General features: G+C 40.2%; 1 protein-coding gene across 6 annotated transcripts in view; it reads right to left on the reverse strand.

The window, feature by feature from the left end:
• The window catches only part of Ac13E (Adenylyl cyclase 13E), a 66,783-nt gene that overhangs the window by 29,498 nt on the left and 20,972 nt on the right, over positions 1-16,313 (reverse strand). The window lies entirely within an intron of this gene.

Genomic DNA, 16,313 nt, shown 5'->3' on the forward strand with positions numbered 1-16,313 from the left:
TAGGTCTGTTGCAAAAAGCAAGGGCAGCCCTCCCGGTATCTATCTTCATGCTGCTGTCATCATACATCTCTAACAGAAGCTTCCAAGTGGCTAAGGGTCAGGCTATATCAACAGAAAGACCTATCAAGGCTGGAGTCCCTCAGGGCAGTGTACTGGGGCCAACACTGTACACACTATTCACAGCTGATATGCCACTTCCACTGGACAACGACGGAGCTGCAGACTCGGAAGTGCTGATAGCAACGTATGCAGATGACACTGCCATCCTGTCGAGATCTCACTCTGCGCAAGGAGCTAGCGAAAGCCTCCAGAGGTACCTGGACGCATTTGGGTGCTGGGCAAAACGGTGGTGCATAACCATCAATGCACAGAAGTCAGCCCACGTAAGCTTCACAACGCGAAGAGGAGACTGCCCTGGCGTAACTCTGGGAGTGCAAATACCGAAGGTCAACAAAGTTAAATATCTCGGTGTAACACTAGATAAAAAGCTGACCTATAGTGCGCACATCACGCAGGCAGTTAATACAGCCAAGATGAGAATCAAAAAACTGGATTGGATGCTGAGGCCCTCTAGCAAGCTGTCGCTACAGAGCAAAATAAAAATCTATAATGCCATCGTTGTTCCAACTCTAACATACGCTATCCCCATTTGGGGTACCGCAGCGAGGACTCACATAACTAAAGTGCAAACCGTGCAAAACAAGGCGCTTCGGCGACTCACAGGCGCTAGCTGGTACGTCCGCAACTCTGTGCTGCACAGTGACCTAACCGTACCAACAATCGCTGAACTGATAGGACGTCACTCCTCGAGGTACGCGGACAGGCTAAGAGCACACCCAAATCCACTGGCTACTGACCTGGCAGTAAACAACAGTAGGCGAAGGCTTAAAAGATCTCATCCCTTAGACCACAGACCTTAAATGTTGTTAAAATTTGTAAATATGTAAATACTGGCTTCTAGCCAATAATCTAAGTTAAGGTTTAAGTCAATAATGCGCTAAATAGTCTCAGACAATAAGCTGCAATAAATGAATTAAAAAAAAAAAAAAAAAAAAAAAAAAAAAAAAAAACATCTAATGTTCTATCAAACATATATCTTAATATATTTTGCTCTACTGTATAAGTATATATTATTATTATTATATAATTGTTATATTTCTGTACTTCTGGATATACCGTTAGACGGTGTTTCGAACACCTCAACACGCATTTAGCATAAATCATTTTTGTGTTACTTAAGTACTTCGACATGGCTTGACTAATGAATGGGATTGACACTCGCCCAGAGGGAAACACATGCTCGCATATCTCTAAGCTCTGGCTGCTTATTAATTTGTCACCATGCTCGATGTTATTTATGAAACAGGCTCAGCTTATCGACAGCTGTCGCCATGTTGCAGATATAATGCAAATGCTGCAGCCAAATGAACAATTAACGGAGCTTGTCAAACGAATGTTTGTCATGTTTTGCAATTTGTCAGCTTTTGTGGTGTGGCATGACATGGCATGGCATGGCAGATGCGAGCACATCAGAGCAGAACACCTGTGCCGTTGTCAACCTCTTCACCTTAAGCAATCACTACGCTTTGTTATATACCCCGTACGCATTGAAAAGAGAGTGAAAAAAAAAGTGAGTCATGTCTCTAACTGATATATGGCATACGAATCAATCGATAGGCTAGTCGATAACCATTGCTATATTGTAGATATCGATCGTATGGGGAATAGCTGAAATATAACAGTATTCTAAAAAGCTGTCTACGAATTCTTGGATCTTTTCAATTAAATAAATATATATTATATTTTATCTTATATTTATCTTTTTATTCTCTTTTTCTCCATATTTATCTTTCACACATAAATTTTGCAACCGGAATTGGTTTACTCTGCCAGATCTTGGAATATTGAGTGAAGAAAACCTTTCCAGTTCGCTCCAACAAACAGAAATGAGCTCTGCCTGGCTAGATAATTTTATTCATCCTTTTCCGACTTTATTTTATGGAGTTCTATTGGGTAATTACTTTTGCCCTTCCCTGTGCCTGTATTAAATATTTATTACAGGGCATCTTCGAGTCGGGCCTTGGCTGTGTTTAGCCTGGGCCAGCATATGTACATATGTGAAATAATTTGGTGGCAGGCCAAGTCAGCGAACCTGTCAAGTGTCTTTGAGAACTCGGCTCGCTTCAGTCCATATGACCTTGCGCTAGCACTCTCTCGCCCCCTCTCTCTTCCGCCACTCTCTCTGTCAGTTTCTTTCTCGCTCACACACATTTTTTAGCTGGTGCAAACTGTTTAAACCACTTTGACTTTATCTCGTTTATTTGTTGCTGCTGTTGTTGTTGTATATATTTTATCGCAACAGCATTTACCTGCTGGCCTCCCCTTTTGTTGCTGTTGTTGTTGTCATTATTATTTTATAAGCATTGCTCTCCGCTTGGCAGATTTATGTCGTCAGCCCGCCGTGCGACTCTGCGCGTGGACGCGCTCCATGCATGCCGCTGCTAAAAGCTCTTTAAATTCTATTAAATTCTGTTGGCCCACCCCCATTCCCCATCCCCCTGCCACCCTTACAATTTGCTTGAAGACATTTTCTTAAATGTTGCGCGCTGCTATGCCCATTGCTCCCATTGTTGCTGCTGCTGCTGCTGTTGGCTGGCAAAGTTTGTCACGTTGGCTCTTGGCTGGCGTTACGTGTTAGCCCCATGTCTCCGGAACAATCTCGAACGGTCTACGGCTCTAATGAGGCGACCCACTTGCCAGCAAGTCTACAGCTCCAGCACCAGCTCCTGCTAAAGCACCAGCTCCTGCTCCTGCTCCAGCTCCTGCTCCTGCTCCTGCTACAGCTCCTGCTACAGCTCCTGCTCCAGCGCCAGCGAGCCAACATAAAGGAGGAAATTGCGTGCCGCACATTTAATTGATTGCCCAACAGCCGGACACTGCAGCAGCGGGCCAAGGCAACGACCCAGTGCCCAGCTGGCTGCCTGAAGGATTGCGTGTGGTGGCAGCGGCAGGAGGCAGAGAAGGCAGCAGAGTCACACAGTCAGCGTGCACGTTTAAATTGTCAACAATTGTTGTATTTATACAGATTAGGGGCTAAGACAAACAGCCGAGCTCGGGCCTTACACAACTCTAGGTGGATTAAGCCCTAAGTGAATATATGGCGTGGCTAAATTTATACTTTGTCGTTCTAGCTTTTGAAATGGAAGACGAATATAACTACTGTATTTCTGCCAGTTGGGCGTACGAAAACACTAAGGGATGGGTTCACGGAAGATCCTTTTGCCTGCTATGGACTAATTTATTTACCCATTTCATTCATGGACTCCAATTAGATCTGTGAGTCGATTGAGAATGAAGAGCTTGATTTATAGGAGTTCTATATATATTATTGATTAATATATATCTTAGTTAAATATAATACAGAAGAGGAACAATCATAATCGAATATGTAAGTACTCTACTTAGTACTGCCTGATTAGGAAATACCGTAAACACCGTGAACCAAGGAATTGAGAATGGAGAGCTTGACTTAGAGGAGTGCTATAAAATATTATACCTTATGATGAATATATCTTAGTTAAATATAATCCAGAATAGGTAAGAACACTCTCGTCAGTATTGTCCGACTAGGAGCTACCTTGAACATTGTGAACCCAGATATTCTTGGCTTTATCAAAAATCTAGAGTCTCGCTTTTACGGCAAGTAGGCAGTGTTAAACGCCCAAATCAACTTATCGATATTTATCGGTAATAGGAAAAGTATGATAAGTTATCGAAAAGAAAAGATTGTTATTTTTACGAGCTTAATTCCAATCTTTACTTTGTTAAGCCTGTCAAGATTGGCTAAGATTGAGTGGCTCAGCCAACTGATTTGGGACTGCATCAAGGCTATTCGCTTAGCTAAATTTTATTTGACTGCGGCTGTGTGAGGCTTTTCATAAATTGCGGCCACATAGCAAATAAATTCAATTAAATTAGCAACAGTCCTGAGTGGGAGCCGAATATTGATGATGAGACTGAAATTGCTCCCAAGTGTGGAACTGGAGCAGCAGCAGCAGGAGTAGCAGCAGGAGCAGAAACAGATAGCAGCTTTAGTTACTTTCAGCAAATATTATTCTCAATTTAGCTTTGCTGCCATATCCATATACATATATATAAAGATACATATATGTATATATTTATATAACTCCACACCCGCCTTCCTTTGTGCCTGCCCCATTCCCTTTGGTCATAACTTTTTATTCGCAGTTTTCTTTATGTTCATTTTTTTTTTTTTTTTTTGGTTTTGTGTTATTCAATAGAAAATTAGTTTGTTTGTCTGTCTGTCTGTACGACCCTCCGTATGTTTGTTTGTTTGTTTGCTCATTCTTCAGCACACACACACACATACACCCACTCAGACACACTGAATACACAACAATATTGCCACTGGTTATATAACAGGTACTTTGGTATTCTCACTCATTCAACGTTATTGGCCATCGCATTACACATTACGCATTACGCATTACACATTACGCACTACGCACTACGCACTACGCATTACGCATTACGCATTCAGTTTCAATACCAAATCTCTCTCTCAATACCAATTCCGATCCCCCATTTGCCCGCAAGTTGCTGCTGCCCCCTGCTCCCGTTTTCCACATCGCCTGAAGGTATGCTACGCGAATCGGACCAACTGTTGCAGCTCTGATTGGACTTTGGCGATGCGAGCCCTCGACTCGCATTCAATACAATTATATCACGAATATGATGCCATTCAATTATAGCTATTTATAGACTACTTCTACAGCTCTACAGCAGATGAAGAAAAAGGGGAAGAATAAGAAAATAACGGCTAGTTTATGCATAACTAGATCGCATGGCAGTAGATAAATACCATTTAAGTATATAGTATATGATATACTGATATGCAGGATATTTATAAGTATATGTTATATTGAAATTTCAATTAAAATTATTCTCTTTGATCATTTAAGATGTCTAAAAATATATCTAAGTACCAGTATATATCCTAAATATGCTATGAGAGCTATGAGCGGATTCCGACATCACCAGCTCAAGATCTACTGGACCTGGCCTAGAATTAAAGTCTAGCAAATATTCCCTGGAACTGAACTTTAACTGTAATACTTACACTCAATATCGAGTCCTGCCTTCCCTAAGCTCTGCATTACGTCTTCGTTATCTTACGAAACGTCCGAAAATATAATTAATTAATTAACTGCCCTATAGTGTGTCAGGCAATAAGACGTAATAAATGAAGCGAATAAATATGAATTATTCAATTTGCAAATTTAACATTAAATAAGACATAAAATGTATTAAATTACAATAATTTAAAAATAAATTTATCTCTTTTTATTTCCAAATAAAATTTATTAAATAACAATTCATGCATAAAATTATAAAAATAAAAATTAAATTTATTTTCTGTCGAAAATTTCTTTAATTGAGAAACTTGAATTGGATTGCGATGTAGTCAAGGCTTGAGTCGATTTTTTTGAAAAATTAGAACTTTGCTTCCATTTGCCAACCCATTGAGAGTTCACTGTGGCTCTGTGGCTGTCTGTTCTCTGGGTTTTGTTCATGGCCAGCAGACGATACCCAAATGCCACTTAACACATTAAACTTGTATCAAACATAAGCCGTGCAAAGTCTCTGCTTACATATGCATTTGTATATATGTATGTGTATGTGTATGTGTATGTGTATATAATGTGAATGGGAATTCAATGCTAATGGCAGCTGAGATGAATTGTCGGCTTCACATTCTTTATGCACGCATCTGGCATCTGGCAAATGACAAGCAGATAAATGATCCTTATCGCGCCTTTACGGCCAAAAGCTGCTGTTGCTCCAGCTGCTGCTGCTGCTGCTGCTGCTGCTGCTGGCAGTTGGCAGTTGGCTATTGGCTATGACGCCAAGGTGACAATGCAGCCGGGCGTACAAAGTGGGCGTTGGCATCTGAGCATTGCGCGAGCAGCCTGCAGTCTGAGGCCTGCAGCTGACGCACCGAAAGGAATTGAGTGTCGGCCACACTAGCAGCTGAGCTGAGACACCGACTGACACGACTCTAGCTTCGCTTGCATTGAGACATTGAAAACGACTTAATGTAACGAAAATAGTAGACGAAGATGTCGTCAGTGGCAGCTGCAGGTGAGGCTATGAAATGATGTACGTCTAAGGAGGAGCAGAGTAGCAGCTCTCTCTCTCTCTCTCTCCCTCTCCCTTTCTGTCTCTCTCTCTCTCTCTGTCCCTCTCTCGATCTTTATCTAAGTGCCAGACAGGATAGACTCCTTAACTACGCAACAATTCGACGCCTGCTCAACTATTAGATGAGACAATCGATATTTATCGACTTTCTGTCCGTTCAACAAATAAATGTCTTGTCTAGGGTATTGTTCTCACCGGCACACGTAACTCAAGCCCTTTCACACTCCTTAGCAGCTGTCAACTGGCCGGCACATGCCAAAGGTCCATAGCTATAAAAATAGTATATAGTTATAAAGGAAAGCAAAAAAAGAGAAGGAACTGGCGACAAGTCGGTACATACAGCCAAAGCCAACGAGTGGCTATAATAAACAGCAATCTGTCAAACCTGTCAATGCAGCGATTATGCCAATTGTTTGTTCACAGCTCGAATACCCTATTACACACACACACGCACACACTCACACACACACACTCACACACTCACACACACAGACTGAGACGCGTTCAAGCTGAACGCTCCATTTGCCAGGAGCGCAACAACAGCGAACGCCGAAGTTGTAGACAAACATTGGAGTAGATGCGTCCTACCTGGCGTATGCGTATTTTCTCTTTGCACACTTGAGCGGCTACAAGAACAACAGCAAGCAGACACAGCCGGGGGCATGTGTGCTTATCACTTAAGCCGCCATTTGCAGCTAGGCGTGTGCATATTTCTCAAGCAGCCAGCAGCCCCCAGGACCCAGGACACCAGCACCGCTCCCCCCTTGCCCATAGCAGCTCTCAGGAGCGGCGGGCGACACGTTTATAGCTCATTATGCAACATAATTGTCGGCAACAGCAACGCTGATTGCCGCCAGAGTTTACCCTTTGGCCTGCTCACTCATTCACTCACTGACACATTTACCCACTCCCGATGCGGCCGGCCTCCTGGCCGCCTGGCCGCCTGGCTGAGGCGCTGGCAGGATCAGGACAGCACGGCTCAGCGCAATCGGTGGCGACGTTGCGAAACTTTTAATTGGAAAACTTTTGCATACGCACAGATAAACTCGCTCAGTGCTTGACATCGCGATACACACACGCACACACACACACTCGCACACTCCAAAACATATGCAAATTGTATGTAAATCTATGAAACTACACACATACGCATGTGTGCACTCGCACACGCACACGCACACATGCTCTGTTAGACGCGCACTTAGCGCTAAAGCTTAGGCATTTCCATAAATGCTTTATGTTAATTTGCAGCTGAAGCTGGGCAAAGCATAAAAATTATAACAAAATTTGTCAAGTGTTGCTGAACGCAGATCCAAAAGCAAAATATATAATAGAGGTTCGACCTGGAAACACCCTGCTGCTGTTGCGATTGAAATGAGCTTAATCGAGGAAACATCAAAAATTCTTTAGATAGAATTTATTATTGTTATATATTGTTATTGTTTAACAACAAAAGTAAAGTAAAGTTGGGCTCAGCTAATGAGAGCCTTGTCTCAATTAGATTTTCTAAAATAAATAATTTAAATTTATTTGAAAAAAATGCAATGAAATATACAAAATGTGAGCATGAGCGAAAAATGAGAGCCAGGAAAATGGAGCACAATCCAAATATTGAAGACTGAATCCAGAACTGCTCAAAAAATTCAATGAAAGACTCGATTTTTAAGCTGGTGACGTAAGTACAGCTCAAAATTCAGCTCGAGCTAGGATGATCTAAATCCAAATTCCTCGAGACCTACTTGATGAAAATCCATTAAGAATTATCTAGAACTCAACCTTACCTGTAATTGTAACACCCCTCAAATCCTCCAAGCTCCATGCTCTATGCTAATTTAGCTTTAAAAATTGTATTTCATTAAAATCTGTTTAGATTAATTTGGGCAAAAGTTAGCAGGAAACTAATCAACAAATATTTCAGCAGAAATACAAAATTTGCAAATTTCAACATTGCATGCTTTGAGGGCAGCTTTCGCAGTTAGACGAGCGGCGAATACTTGAATACTTTTTGCGTGAGTAGGCTTCAATGGCATTCGAGGGGTGGTGCGAGGGGTATTTGCGTTGCTCCTATTACGGCCGATGTTTGCCAGTTAATTGCAGCAGCCCATTGCCGCCCACCGAGCTCTACACCAGTTCAATGCCAACGTCAAACTCATGAATTTCTCATGAGTAGATGCTGATGCACTAGAAGGAGAAGAGACGGTAGGAGTAGCAGCAGGCAGCAGGAGCAGCAGGAGCAGCAGGAGCAGCAGAGCAGCAGGAGTAGCTGCTCGCATAACAAATGCAAACTCGAGTCAACTTGAATATTATTTGACATCTTGCAACACGACAAAATGACAGCTATTGCTTAACACTCAAACTCAAGCCATATCCGGCCCCTGCCACGCCCGGTCCCGCCCTCTGTCATCTCATTCTATTCAGAGTATAAGTAATATTTCAACTCCTTGACATTTGCTTTATCGAGCTTCAGCTTCAGAATTGCCTTTTCAATTTTAATCATTGCATTTCAAAAATGTTGAAAATTCAATTTGAATGCTGAAGAGAAGAATACGAAGAATACGTGATTCGTTTATCAGGTGGTCTGGGTAAACTAACTAATTAAAGAAGTATTATTGCTTATAAGGATCGACAGCTGTAACCAACTACGAGGTACCCTGTATCTTACTAGGAGATATGCCGTATCCTGCGAAGATTTGATAACAGTAAAAGCATTTGATCTATGGCTTTGTTTATGGTATCTTGACAACAAATTTGATACTTGTAATAATACTGTAATCGACTATCGGCTCTGTACTCTGCTATCGATATCGACATCTAAGGCTTTGTTATGGTATATTAATAAATTTGATAAGTGTAATAAATGCTAGTCCCGACTAGGAGATATCCTGTAAACTGCGAGGAGCTGATATTGATATGAGGATTCAAACTATGGCTTTATTATGCTATCTTAACAGCGAATTTGATACGTGTAATGAATCAAGCCTCTTCCTACATGTTGGCACCGACTAAGAAATACCCTGTACTCTGCGAGGAGCTGATATTGATATAAGGATTCAATCTATGATATCGATATGGTATCTTAACAGCACATTTGATAAATGTAATGACCCAAACCTTTTACTACATGCTGGCACCGACTAGGAGATACCCTGTACCCTGCGAGGAGCTGATATTGATATAAGGATTCAATCTATGACATCGATATGGTATCTTAACAACACATTTGATATGTGTAATGAATCAAGCCTCTTGCTACATGCTGGCACCGATTAGAAGATACCCTCTACCCTACTAAGAGCTAAATGAATATCCATCCTACGCTTATGCAGCACTCTGTGCTGTCAGATGGGCTTGATATCGACTCAGTTCGCCATGGGCCCTGCCACGCCTCCACCTCCCTATCATATATACACTCACAAAGCCATTGTGTCCTGAGTGAACCATCTTCAATGGGTGCAGTGTCTTAATACGCTCAGATATCATTCGTAAACTGAATTCATTGTTATGATTCAATTAGTCAAGCGCAGCCGTCAGAAGGTGTTGAGCTGACACTTAGAACTAGACAACATCATCAAAGTGCTTAGGGGAACAAAGGCATTCAGGAGCTGCACAAAAAGCTGCACTGGCAAATCTCTGCTGCTGTCTGCTAGTTCATTCGTGCTATGCCAACTATTGTGGTCATTCTATGCGATTGTTGCGGCTACTACGGGCTGGGCTGCAGCCAGAACTATGGCCATAGAAAAGAACTTCAATTATCCGTACGTCATATAGTGTATGGATTTATGTTATTCTGTTTGCTCTGGCTGTATGTGGGTCCAGTGGTTGCGGTGGGTGCTTGGGTACTGGCTATAGCTCTGATGCATCTGTACCGCTGGCATTTCAAAAGCGACAGCTCCATTGGGCCCGGCATGACCGCAAGGACATGCCGAAAAACCCAATTCAACAAAAACCCACTACCCTAAACCCCTCACCTCCTCACCTCACCTCCCCCCAGACCCTCTGAGCCCCTTCTTTATGCAGTCAATTGCTGTGCTCCGTGGAGACACTCAGTTGCTGCTTTTTGTTGCGTGGCATAGTTTATGATTACAATATTTTTCATAGCATACTTGCAGGCGACACGTAAACACCAACTGCCAAACGGCATTCCCATGCCCAGCACTATTCAGATGCTGTTGTTGTTGTCATTGTTGCTGTCATTCGTTTGTTTGGCTGTTGCCCTTTTGTTTGCTTGTCGCAACTTTAGTGCTGTGCCAGTTAACAGGCATTGACTGAAGCAGTGGCAGCTATTCCAGCGACTGCTACGACAACGACCTAGCACAATCGGCGGCCGGCTACCACTAGAGAGCATACCCCATCTTTTATGGGGTACTATATAATTTTGGTGGACGAGGGGTTGCTTGGGCTGGGTGTGACCGATAGTTCCACATAGATTATAAATGTATTTAAACGAGGTCTGCTCATAAAGTATCACGAATGTTGAGTTTACGCCGATTACGATTTCCGATTTCATCTAACTATCGAATGCTATTTGATGTGTACGCGCTTTGACACGCCTTTAAAATTTGGACATTTCCAGAAAGGAAGAGACTGCGATAAGGGAGATAAAGAAGGAGAGCTGAACAGGAAAATATTTTTTAATGATTATTATATATATTTATATAATGGGATTTACTTTGAATAAGATAAACACTTCCGATAGTTCGAAATGGCAAGGCGATCAGTTTTTTTTTTTTTCGATTTACACAGAAATTCAAATTATCGAGAAATATCGAGGGCGAATTTTTTCCAAAGGAATAAAATATTTTTCGATTTATCGCGATTTTGGATTTAGTGGCATAGAAATTATCGAGACTCGACTGAGTAAATATCTTGTTTTGTCTAGCCTCTCTTAAAGTAATCGGCATGCTCCTTAGATTTCATGAAGCCCCAAATCTTACTATAGCGTCGCTATTTTATAGGGGTTTTCTGATAGATTTCTTGATTTCTTTTCAAATATTTTAAGCTCTTCACAATCGAAGGACATGGGGACAAAGACTTCAAGATCGTTAAATATATTGTTCCCTATTCATATCCTGTCATACATGCATTATGTTATTTGCTTTGTACACATATGTCTAGATGATATATTCCAAGGACATCTTTCAGTTTGGCTCGCTCAAAAGCAATCAATTAGTATAAACCATTTATCTTCTGGCGCATTTCCGACTTTGGCAAGCGTTAGATGTGCCATTGTTTTATTTTGTTTTATCTTTATTTCTATTTCTTATTCGAACATTTCAACTTGGTCTTTATTTTTGTTTTCATCTAGTTTATTGCAATCCAGACGCGTCGAGTTGCCAATTCGTTCACCTTCCATATCAGTTGCACTACAAAGGAGACAGAGAGAGAGAGCGAGAGAGTGTGTGTGCGTAAGAGAGAGAGGTGAATAACGTAGGTGGCTAGTGGCGTATCGCTAATGATTGAAATGGCTGCTTTACCAGCTTTTAAGCACCTGCCGCCTGTCGCCATCATTAAAAACACATCAATCATGGAAATCAATGCACAGGAAACAGAAACAATCAAACGAATTGACGAGCCGGCGGCGCAGCGACGCCCAAGTGGCTAAGGCGTTAGTCTGCGGGCTAAATTAGTGGCCTAATTACCGCAAATCCCGAGCAACAGCAATAACAAGAAGAAGAGCAACATAAACATCACTGCCTTCATCATAATAATCATTAACATAATCGTTCGCTTTATCCTAATGCGCCAAATCGAGCGCCAGACACGAAAGATTTAATAAGCTTTCAGGCATTCGATATATGAAAATTGATGAGCGTTTGAGCATAACTGATGAAAAGTGTTTAACAACTCGATTAAGATTTAATTGGCCACACTAATGACATATTAACAATGGCTATACCTGCAAGTTCTCAGTTGTCACTTTGAGACAGAAAAGTCGCTATAACTAGCATTATTCATTATTCCCAACAGTCCTTATAGACATCCTTCCATAATTATACTACGCTGGAGTTATCTGTCCTTCATCGTAATATATATACTATAGTAGTATCTATATATAATAATATAATAATATATTTTATTTGAAATTACGAATCATTCCATTCATCCATTAGGAAATGGAGGAAAGTACTTAAAATATATCCAAATACTAAGCGACTTTAGCTTAAAAACAAATGTCATTTAACAGATTTTATATACAGCACAACTAGATATTTCTATATGTATAATATATAATGAATATGTGATTGTGTATGCTTTGAGTGTCTGGCAGGACAAGAACTGATATTTAATTGGATAAACCAATTCGATATATATAATACATACATGATTTGAGAACCAACCAATAGCTCACGTCAATGCCCCCACAAATTGTGTATCATTCAGTAAAGACAAGTAAGTATGCTCGAGCGATTGTACGACTAGCATATACCCTAAACACTGCAAAAAAACTGTAATCTATAAGCCACTTATATACATTTTTACATGTATGTATGTATGTATAAATAGTTAACTATATATATTGGCAGAATGAAGAAAAGTATTCACTATATGTATATCCATTGTTCTTCAAATAATACTTCAAAATTAAAATATTTCAAGTGATATACTAAAATACATATATGTATATTGTATATAAGAACATATTTCATATTCCAGTAAACTAGCCACAGAATATGCTAGATCCCCGACAGACAGATGGATATAGTGAACAGTGCTGTATCTTTCGATCGATTTAGTTCCTTATAGTACCATCTTTCCCATCATTCTCTGCCTGTTGTCTACATTTTCACAAGCACATCATACCCGTTCCGCACATTTTCAATCAGATTGAAAATCATTGTCGATTCTATTGTGCTCTGCTTTTTGGCATTTTATGTGGACTCCAGAGATTGAAGTGGAAAATCAGTTAACTCAATATGGTTATCCCTTTGGCTCGCTTATCAACTATTTGACGTTCCATTGCCAATTTTACAATCTATCTACACGTTTTATTCGCTTTTCCCATTCCGTTTCAACGCTCGACTCGTGTGTGTACATCTGTTTCCATATGTACAAATAGCTGAATAGCTGAGTGCCTGAATGGCTGAGCTCGAGGAGCCAGCCGGCAGCAGCTACTGTTACTGTTGAGCTCTTGCTCTTGCTCTTGTGTAAGCAATGCCTGATTAAAGCTTTCGTTTTCATTTTCGCTTTTCAGAAAAGTGCTTCTACTTTAGAGGGTTTTCTAATGCCAGCTATGAATTATATAGGTTTAGCTATGATATTTGTTTATACACATTCATGAAGTGGCAAAACTATATTGCGTTTCTCTGTATTCTACCTACTGATGTCCGTTTATATGAAATGAAACCCTTGTTGGTATATTCGTCCATTAAAGTGTTAAGATTTCTTTCCGGTATATCCACTAGAGGCGTGGCAAAGTGCACAATATTATCTGTGGTATACAAAAAATGCTAAATAATAGTATATATTCTAAGCTTCAAGTCTCTAAGTATTAGTATGTATATGGTTGATAAATCTACACCTATTGAGGGCATGATAAAGCGGTCTAGCTATATATTCTTTAGAGCTAGAAATTTTACTACAAGTTTATTTGTGAGCTTCTCTATTAATTAAAAAGCAAATTTTACATATGCCTAAAGAAAAATATTTAAAAAATTTTCCAAAAGTAAACGAATGTTAAGCAGTCCTGCAAGAATCTTAATTGTTTTTCTTCTTGCTTTAGCGTCACATAATAGTTGTGCGAGGCAAATTTTCCTTGTGCGAGCTCTATTTAGTAAGGCCTTTATTTTCAGCCTGCAAGAAGCATTTAACCCACATTTAGCCTAGACCTAAGCTGTTCTGGCACAAACTAAATGAGGTTAAAATTGGCTCACGTGGCTCACGAGGCAATTTACGCCCTGCAAATTGTAGTTTTTAAGAGTAAATGGAAAAACATAAAAATCCTAAAAATATTTCTAGCTTTTCTGAACAACTTTTCAAATTGTTGTAGGAAAGCCCAACAAATAATAAATACATAGATAATTATGCTTATACATGAGATATCAGGTATCAACTTTAATCAAATAAAATTTCAAAATTAAATTCTTCCATTGTTATTTCAATTTGTTTGCCTGACTTTTCGACTCGGACTGGCCGCTTTGTGGGAAACTTAGCTCTGGCTTTTGCTCCGTTTCACTGAAAAGGATTCTCACATATATTTGATAATATGCTCTAAACACCCATCGTAGCCGCTTGGTAAATTCCAGTTCCAGTTGTTGTGCCTGTTGTGGGCTCTTAGAATACGTGAATATGAGAGTAGCATCATGTACATACATGCATACATACATACATACATATATGATGTAGTTGCTGGAGTCCATCGTGCTGTGTAATGCTTTGGCAAACCGTAATTGAAAGCATTGCGATTGTTCTAAAGAACGCTCGCCACTCTTTGGAGCTGGAGCTGGAGCTGTAGTTGTAGTTGTAGCTGGAGCCTGACTGCTCCGCTGTTGCATGAAAATGTAAATTTGTTTAACAAGGGAATGCCAACAATGTGTGCATAACTGACCCGTTGAGGCGCCGCGCCGCGCCGCAGAAAGCCATTGGCGGGCATGGCAAGCCCGCTAGCTCGGAGGCACCGCAAATATCCTGTGAATAGCCGCTGGTCGAGTGGGTCACCCTGGCTGGGACATGAGCATGGACACGGTTTGACCCACTTAAAACTAGCGCTCGCAATGGGCAATGGGCGATTGGCGGTGGGCGGTGGGCGGTGAGCGGAGGGGTGATGGGTGGTTGGTTAGTTAGTGTATGGCGAGCTGAGTTCGCGTTTTGCTGCATAAATCATGCGCCAAAAACGCAAAGTCCTGCCCCACAGGATGCGGGGATATGCGATGTGGGCCACACGGCGAGCCAAATGAATTTGTAAACAGGTGCAAATTAGGTCAATATTTGTAGCACGAGTTTGCCAACAGCTGTTCGCTGCCAAAGCAAAAGGTGCATGTGGTCCCTGTCCGCACTCCAGCTCAAATCCCTTTTTCCCTCCCTCCTCTTTCTCTCTGTCTCCCATTCGTAAAAAAAAGAGTGCGTGAGTGTATATCCCATACATAAACATGAGATATGAGACGACGACGATGACGACGACGACGTCACTGACCCAAAATTCAAATGTTTATGCGGGACCAGAGTAAGACACATTCACAATATTGTTCTTGTGCCCCTTGTTGTTCTTGTTGTTGCTGTTGCTGTTGCTGTTCGTGTTTCTGGTTTTTATCTGCAAACATTCTGCTCAAACTGAACTAGCTTTAAATATTTGTTTCCGCACATACATATTTACAACGGAGTTTTTTTTTTCCTAGAATTTCTCGTTGTTGGCTAAAGTTTCCGCCAATTTTCTACTCTAAAGCAGTTTGCATCAAAGTAATTTTAAATGAAAGATGATCGTTGATTAGCGATGTGAGCTTGGAATCTCTCTCAATTCAGCTATGTCTTCTTACAAATTTAATGCATCTCCTGAGTAGGTCTCAATTTACACACATTGCTAAAGCCATAGATCAACAATTTGAATATACATATATTATTTTATGTATATATACCATTATATATATAATCTGAACAATTTCAATATACATATATCATATATGTATGTATGTATTATTATATATATAGTTTTAACGGACTACTTTAACTCAGTTTGCATAATGAGAAAACTAATTAACGTCTAAGCTCAAACTGAAATAATAACAACTAAGCTGATACAAATAAAAAAAGTTTTCAAAATTTATTTGTTTAATTTTAAAATGCAATTCGCAATTTTTGAAGTGAATTTTGCTTCAAACTCGTTTTACTTGCATTTTATATAACTTGCGAATGAAATAGTATTAACAAGTTTTTGTTTGCATAGAACAAAGATGATAAATAGATGGATAAATAGAAGCAAAATAAGTTCAAGACATATAATATTTTCAGGAACTCTATACATGGAGAATAATGAATTTGTTTTTTTTTTTTTTTTTTTTTTAATATATAAACGAAAATATGTGATCGTTAAATTGATGTATTTTTAATATTTACAGCAAATATCTCATATAAATATTATAATATCGATAGTGTTGAGCAAC

Source organism: Drosophila arizonae, chromosome X (assembly GCF_054131065.1).
Source record: "Drosophila arizonae isolate 15081-1271.41 chromosome X, UAZ_ARI_1.0, whole genome shotgun sequence".
NCBI lineage: Eukaryota > Metazoa > Arthropoda > Insecta > Diptera > Drosophilidae > Drosophila > Drosophila arizonae.